Below are 8,364 nucleotides of genomic sequence, written 5' to 3'. Positions count from 1 at the left end.
CAACTGTGGTATTTCTTTTAAAGCCCTTTCTGTGATGTCGCCCCGACGTCCGACTGTGGCATTTCTTTTAAAGCCCTTTATGTGGTGTCGCTAAGACGCCCGACTGTGGCACCATTTCCTTATATTTATTTGTTCACCTTTCTAGGCGTCGCTTCAGACACCCGATCGGTCTTCATTTATGTTTTGTGGGATTTCAGGCGGACTACCGCCGTTTCCCTTTTACTTACCTCGTTATGCTAATTTTTGAATGTACATTGGTGAATTAATCATGACGCATTCATGCATGCATTTGTTATATCTTATGTCTGAACTGTCTTGCGAGTACTTTCAAAGTACTCACTGGCTTGTTGATTTGGCCAGATGCTGACGAAGGCGATCTCATGGATGAAGAATTTGATAGCGAGTCCGACGCCTAGAGGAGTCCCAGTCAGTATCGTACGACCCTGGATTTGGTCACTGTATTATATCCGCTTCCGCTACCAAATAAATTCATCGAGCCTCACCTCGACGCTCGATGAGATGACAGTTTTAGAGACTTGTATCTCTCTCCCCGCTGTGTTTCTCCACCACCGCCCTATCCTCGAGTCAGTAGTATGCCTCCACACCACTGTGTCATGTCCGCCATTATGTATATTTATTGGCGTGCTTGTAATAATTTGGTTGAGCAACCGTAGTTCGACCCTGTAATATATTTTATGCTACTGGCTTATTGTATCAAGAATTTGTCTACCAGTGAGGAGGATTTCTCTCATACTGGACTCAAAAGATTGGTTTCTCAATAAATATTTTTATTGGAAAACCGGTCGTGACAGCCTTATTACGGGATTCTCATCAATACGGACATGGGTAACCCAACCGCGCCATCAATTACGGTGCTTTGGGGATAAGTGAGTTTTACCAGGCTAGTGGGGGCGCATAGTTTAGTCCGCCCTTATAAAGGGATAAGATCTCACCTTTTTCTATCCACTCCTTCTTCCTCCTTGCTCATCCATTCTCGTGCACTCGAGCTCCAGCGCCCAAGTCCACATCCTTCTCCTCAACTCTCTCCAAACATGTCCGGAGCGGGAGGCAAGTGGATGGCCTCCTCCGTCATGGAGGGGCACATCAAAAAGTTACATGGAGCCGGATACTTAGCCGCGGATATCGCGCACCAGCTGCAAGCCGCGGGGCAGATCGTCCCTACCCCGGAACCGCACGAAAGGGTGGTTTTCCTCCCCGACTTCGTCCGTGGCCTCATGTTCTATTATGGGCTGGACTTTCCTGATCTAGCCCCGAATTTCATCCTCAACATCTCAGCGTTCATCGTCATGTGCGAGGCTTTCCTCTCCATCCGGCCCCACTTCGGCCTATGGCTGAAGACCTTCAATATCAAGCTGAAGGTAGTAGGCGGCCAACAAGCGGAATGCCGCAGAGCCATGGTGGGCAAAATGCCCAACATTACATGGCTCGAGGGCTCCTTCGTGGAGACCATAAAGGGGTGGCAATCGGGGTGGTTCTGCATCACCGAGCCGCGTGACACCAACTGGGCGGCGGCCCCCGAGTTTCGATCCGGAATCCCCACACGGCTCACTTCCTGGAAGGAGAAGGGCCTGTCCTGGGGTTCATCATTGGAGCTGTATGGACTCCAGAAGTGTATCCGGAACATGACAAGCAAGAAACTTAAGCTTGTCAACATAGTCCAGGTCATGCTCTTCCACCGGATCCTCCCGTGTTAACAATGTGCTTTCAACTTATGGGAGTTCGACCCGGCCCAGCACCAAACTCTTCGCGAGCTCTTCGACACGACGCATAAGGACGTCTGGAAGGTGCTGTTCAAGGGCGCCGAGGTCCCTCCTTCTCTTACTGAGGACCGCGGACTAAGCGCGAAGCACCCTGCGAATCCGCTAAGTTATGTACATATGGTAGGTATTTATTTCCCATAGCTTAACCATGTGCGGGGTCTGAGCTCCCATGCCTTTGACAGGACTGGGTGGAGACATCGGAGCTGATCAACTGTCTGGCCCCGCTGCCCGAAGAGCCTGTAGACGCTCTCCTGACGGATATGCTGACTCCGGCTCCTTATGAGGTGCCGGAGAAGACCAAGAAGAAGGCCAAGGGAACCCGAAAGAGTTCCCGGCGACAGGTGGTATCGGACTCATCGTCTAATAACTCCGAGACACATTCCTCCCGTGAAAACGTGGAGAAGGAAGATGAAGATTCTCCCCCTCTAGCCGGGGGAGACAAGAAAAGGAAGGCCGCCCCAACCGGGGAGGCCGAAGGGTCAAAGAAGGGAAGGACTCTCCTTCCGGACTATTCCACCACCGCCACCGACGGTGAAGACGAGTGGCTGCTCAGGGCCAAGCCCCTGGCGAAGTCGTAAGTATTCGGATACTAGAGTAAATCATAGCATACTTTTGTTGCACTGCTTCTCCTAACGTCGAATATGATTATGCAGTCCGCCCCAAGCCCGTATCGACGTATCATCGTCGGACGGTTCCTTGGACTCCTCGGACATGGATAGTGATACACTTCCAACCGCCACCTCTCCTTGCCCTATGGACAATGCCGAGGTACTATCTGGGCGGAGACAGTCCCGGAGGCGCCTCAAGGCGACATTCCGGACTCTAGGAGCAAAGGGAGCAAGGCTCCTAGGGCCTCCAAGTTCGGCCTGTAGCCGGACGCAGCGCCGGAACCTCCAGTGGTTCCCGACTCGGGAAGGCGGCCCACTTCCAAGAGGGGCAATCCATCCGTGCCGGTGACCTCTGTCCAACCAGAGGCACCGGACGAACTGCTGGGAGCGCTTAGCGGCGCTTCCATCGACGAAGAGCACCGCACTATTATGAGTGCGGTGATCAAGAAGGTTCAGTCCGCCAAGAGCGGACTGACTGAAGCCTATACCAGCCTTCTAACAGGCTTTGAAGTAAGTATTTAAAATATAGGAAAAATGTTACCGCATAGACAGTAGCCCCTGATGCTCTGTTTGGTGTTCACGAAGAAAAACCAAATAGAGGATCAAATAATATCTGCAGGAGTCTAATATAAGTATGTCTGTATGCGTATGCAGGCTTCACTGCTGACCTCTGCCGCACTGACTGCGGAGGTCGCTGCACTGAAGCAGGACTTCGAGCGGTCCGAGAAAGAGCTCGGCCTTGCCAAGAGGCAGCTCGTGGAGAACAAGGGTAAGTAATACCTTGTCTATATAAAAAATAAAATGTGGTTGCGAACTGACAGGATCATCATGAATGTGCCAGGGGCCATGACCGAAGTGGCAACCCTGAAGCAAGCGTTGTCCGAGGCCGAAAACAAAGCATCCAAGGAGCGCACCGAGCGGGAGAGACAAGAGGCATGGGTCGGCGAGGTGCAGCAAGAGCTCCAGGCTCTCATGAAGAAACATGAGACTTTGGAGCTTGACTCGAAGACGCGAGAGTCCGAGCTTGCCGCGGCCCTTGAGAGCACCAAGCATGCCAAGGCCAAAGCCCAAAAGGCCCTCCAGGAAATTGAGGCGATGAGGAAGATAGCGGCGGGTAAGGCATTCAATATGCAAAGCAAGCATGTGAAAGTAAATTACTTGTTACTTACCCGAGTCCGGAGCTCTTCAGGAGCATTCGCAGATTTGCCCGCAGTGTGTCGGATCCCACAAGTATTAGCAGGCCGAGGAGGGAAGCTCGATGGAGAAGTTGTTCTGGTCTCAGTATACTGGGACCGAACACCCGGTGCCTATGAGCGACCAGCTGAAGCAACTGGTCGAGCTGCACAAGGTGGCCGAACAGGCCATGAGGGGCTTTATAGTCTGGATGTGGCCTGGCGACTCCCTTCCCAACATCTACTTCGGCCTGGTGAGGCGGCTTGTAGATGCCTGTCCATGGCTGGAGGTCATAAAGTGGTCCATCTGCATCGAAGGTGCACGCCGGGCCTTTGCCCGTGCGAAGGTGCACTGGGCCAAGATGGACGCTGAGAAGTGGGTGAAGGAGGGACCGCCGTAGGGCAAGGAGCATCGCCACCCTGAGATGTATTATGAGGGTGTCCTGAAGGGTGCCCGTCTTGTTGCAGACGAGTGTGCGAAGGATGTAATTTTTGAATGAACTTGCTCGTGTGATCCTGTATTATGAAAACTTGTTCATATGCACTATGCAACGCTTGTTTGAACTTAAAATATTACCTTCTATGCGGCTGTTTATCAAATCTGAGAGATGGCCAGTCGTCGGCTTCTGCCCCCATGCCACGAGTGCTGGGGTGTTCGGGATAAATCTGAGCACTCTTTTTCCCATTGTTGGGTCCTTCGAGGGAGGTGCTTAGCTCAACGAACAAGGCAATCGGACTATAATGCTTTATCACTCTCACTTAGCCATAGAAGTCTACAATTTTAAATTTTGGCGAAGCCCCTAGTATTCGAAAGGCCGAATTCGGGGCGCTATACACGCCTTAAGCCGGACAAAGCCGACTCCTCACTCTAAGCGGCATAAGTTTTTAGGGACTCGAGACCTCTCGAACAGCGACCAGCTCTTGCATTATTATGACAGTCAGTTTTAGCTTTCTCTACTTAGGAGCTTAGCCCAGATGAACCGGGGCACAATCGCAGTAGCTCTCCCAGTGCTACCTTAGCCGATATAGCGGAACGTAAAGGTACCAAAACATGGCAGCCGAGCAAACCCAACTATTGACCCAAGACATGATTCGGAGTTGATGCATATAATGCTATAAGTTTGGGGTGCCGCACTGTCAAAAGTGTTCGGACTTCTCACGCCGTATTATGGGGTAAGCTTAAGCCCCTGGCGTATTAGCCGTACCAGAGTGTACGGGTGCTGAATGTCGTAAATGAACATATATATACAAACAAAGGAAAGAATAGAGAATGTTGTAATAGTCTAGTGATATGCATTGTTTATTCGAAAAGGTGCATCGAAGCAGAATGATACAAGTTGTGCGGTAAGCAAAAAGTAGGACTATATGACATGTCCCTTCCAACGGCAAGCTAAGGAATGGTATTTAAAGAAGGTATTTCACTCGTTATCAGAGACCACCTGGGAGTTCCATGGTGTGATGTAGCTTTTTGCCTCCTTGGTTGTTGCGTCGTGTGTCCGGCAATCATATTGCCGGACGGGGTTTCCATAGATTAAAGTCCCGAAAGAGAGAAAAATATAAAAGAGGGAAGCCGCTAGTGCGGTTGAGCGGCGTCTTAGGGCCTGTCGTAGTCGTGCCCCCCTCCCCCCTGTGCCCATGGTATTTTCAATGCGTAATTATGCACATGTGGCACGGATTTGGCCGTTTGGCTGGGACTGGGGTGGGGGCCGCATTGCTATGTGAGCTCGGAACGTGCCAGGCGGTCTTGTTGCCGATTACTCCGGGTGCGCTCGAAGGTGTCCGGGTCTTTAATCACCGAACTGGTGGATTGCCTTAAGAGGATGCTTTGCGCTTCTGCTGCGAGGGCTGCAGTGTGCTCCTCCATGCGGAGAGAGCACTTTGTGTTTCCATTCACTGTGATGACCCTCCGAGGTCCTGGCATCTTGAGCTTGAGGTATGCATAATGCGGTACCATGTTGAATCTCGCAAATGCGGTTTGCCCGAGCAGTGCGTGATAGCCACTGCGGAACGGGACAATATTGAAGATTAACTCCACGCTTCGGAAGTTATCCGGGGATCCGAAGACCACTTCCAATGTGACTGAGCCTGTGCAATGGGCCTCTACACCTGGTATGACACCTTTAAAGGTCGTTCTTGTGGGTTTGATCCTTGAGGGGTCTATACCCATTTTGCACACTGTGTCCTGATAAAGCAGTTTTAGGCTACTGCCACCATCCATAAGGACTCGAGTGAGGTGAAATCCGTCGATGATTGGGTCTAAGACCAGTGCGGCGAATCCGCCATGACGGATACTAGTGGGATAGTCCCTGCGATCGAAGGTGATCGGACAGGACGACAATGGGTTGAACTTTGGGGCGACTGGCTCCAACGCATATACGTCCCTTGACGCACGCTTCCGCTCCCTCTTAGGGATGTGGGTTGTGTATATCATGTTCACCGTCCGCACTTGTGGGGGGAACCTCTTCTGCCCTCTGGTGTTTGGCTACCGGGGCTCTTCCTCGTCATCACTATGTAGCCCCTTGTCTTTGTTTTCGGCATTTAACTTGCCGGCCTGCTTGAACACCCAACATTCCTTTTTGGTGGGGTTGGCTGGCTTGTCGGGGTGCCATCTATTTGGCACAAGCGATCGAGTGTACAGTCCAAACTGGACGGGCCCGAAGTGCTTCTTTTGAATGGCTTTTTCCACTGACCGGGTTTAGAACCTCTAAATCCGGCATTGACTGCCGTATCGTTGGTATTGTCGCTGTTGATGCGGCGCTTATGTTTGTTGTGACGTGACCTGCCATTGCTATCCTTGGTATCTGAAGTACCATGGTTCTTTGATATGTTATTGCTGCGAGCCAGCCAGTTGTCTTCTCCCGCACAAAAGCGGGTCATGAGTGTCGTGAGGGCTGCCATAGATTTCGGCTTTTCCTGGCCAAGGTGCCGGGCGAGCCACTCATCACGGATGTTGTGCTTAAAAGCTGCTAGGGCCTCTGCATCCAGACAGTCGAGAATTTGATTTTTCTTTGTCAGGAACCATGTCCAGAATTGCCTGGCCGATTCCTCTGGCTACTGAATTATGTGGCTCAAGTCATCGACATCTGGTGGTCGCACATAAGTGCCCTGGAAGTTGTCAAGGAATGCGGCTTCCAGATCTTCCCAACAGCCAATGGATTCTGCTGGCAGGTTGTTGAGCCAATGCCGAGCTGGTCCTTTGAGCTTGAGTGGGAGGTATTTGATGGCGTGTGGATCGTCACCGCGGGCCATGTGGATGTGTAGGAGGAAGTCCTCGATCCATACCATAGGATCTGTTGTGCCGTCGTATGATTCGATATTTATGGGTTTGAAACCCTTAGGGATTTGGTGATCCATTACATAGTCTGTGAAGCATATGGGGTGTGCGGCGCCTCTGTTGTGGGCTATGTCGCGGCGCAGCTCGAATGAGTCTTGTCCGCTATGTTCAGCCCGGCCGGATTTACTTTTACTGTATCTGGCGTGACGGTTATCGTCTCGCGTATTGGCGCACCCTCGTGATCCATAGATCAATCTTGTTTGTTTTGCTTTGTCCTCCAATATGTCTCGCAGGTCTATCATGTTTCCCCAAGCCTTGTCATTTTTATTTGAGTGGCGTCGGGGTGCGGGCTGAGTTTTTGGCTGAAATGCCTCTCTGTCGCGGCCACGAGGTGGCCGATCAGCCTCGTCATGTGCTGGAGATGTAGGTTTTATTGCTTCCTCCTCTAGTCGGGGTACCAACCTGCGCTTTGGGTAACTCATGGAGGGGCATTCGAGTTCATATTCCTTGGCCGCAAGGACATCAGTCCATCTGTCAGCTAGCAAATCTTGATCAGCTTGAAGTTGCTGTTGCTTTTTCTTAAGGCTATTTGCCGTGGCTATAAGCCGACGTTTGAAGCGCTCTTGTTCGGCGGGATCCTCCGTCACGACGAATTCGTCATCGTTGAGACTTGCCTCGTCTTCGGAGGGAGGCATGGAATTATCATCCTCCGCCTCTCCATCTGCCGCCCTCTCGGGAGGGCTGGTTTCTCCATCCTCCTACTCTAAATCTTGCTGGAGGGTATTGTTGTCGTCTTCGGCACTGTCCGGAGTGCTATTATCTCCTGTGCCGATGTCACCACTTTTGCTTTGGCGAGACATAGAGTGGCACCGCTCACGTCGGCGCTTGTGTTGCTTCTTGGAGGGGTCATCCTCCGCTGTCTCGTCGCCATTGCCTTCTTTGGGTGTGTCCACCATGTATATATCATATGATGAGGTGGTTGTCTAGTGCCCTGTGGGCAGTGGTTCCTCTTCGTCTCCCGCATCGTCGTCCATACCGTCGATGTCTTCGGAGTCGAAGTCGAGCATGTCAGTCAAATTGTCTACAGTGGCTAATAAGTGGGTGGTGGGTGGGCGGCGAATTTCTTCGTCATCCGCATCCCAATCCTGCCGAACATAGTTCGGCCAGGACTCTCCTGACAGGGAGAGAGACCTTAATGAGTTCAGTATGTCGCCAAAGGGCGAGTGCTGAATGATATCCGCGGAGGTGAACTCCATGATCGGTGCCCAGTCGGATTCGATAGGAAAGGGTGCAGGTTGTTCGGAGTCCATGGCTGGGGAAGAATCCGGTAGTTCGGCGTCACGGCTCCCGTGAAGGGTAAGGTCGATACTCGGCTCGATCGCCGCTGGGAATACGACCTCCATGGCGGGGTCTATCCACCAGTCCATGGATGGCGCAATTTGCTCCGAATTGAGGGTTGGAGCGGTTGCCGGTGCGGTCTCCTAAGCACTGTCCGATGGTAGAGCCAAATGATGTTCATCGTGACCGTG

The sequence above is a fragment of the Triticum aestivum genome, chromosome 6A (genome assembly GCF_018294505.1).
Source record: "Triticum aestivum cultivar Chinese Spring chromosome 6A, IWGSC CS RefSeq v2.1, whole genome shotgun sequence".
NCBI lineage: Eukaryota > Viridiplantae > Streptophyta > Magnoliopsida > Poales > Poaceae > Triticum > Triticum aestivum.
This window is presented reverse-complemented; position numbering follows the sequence as displayed.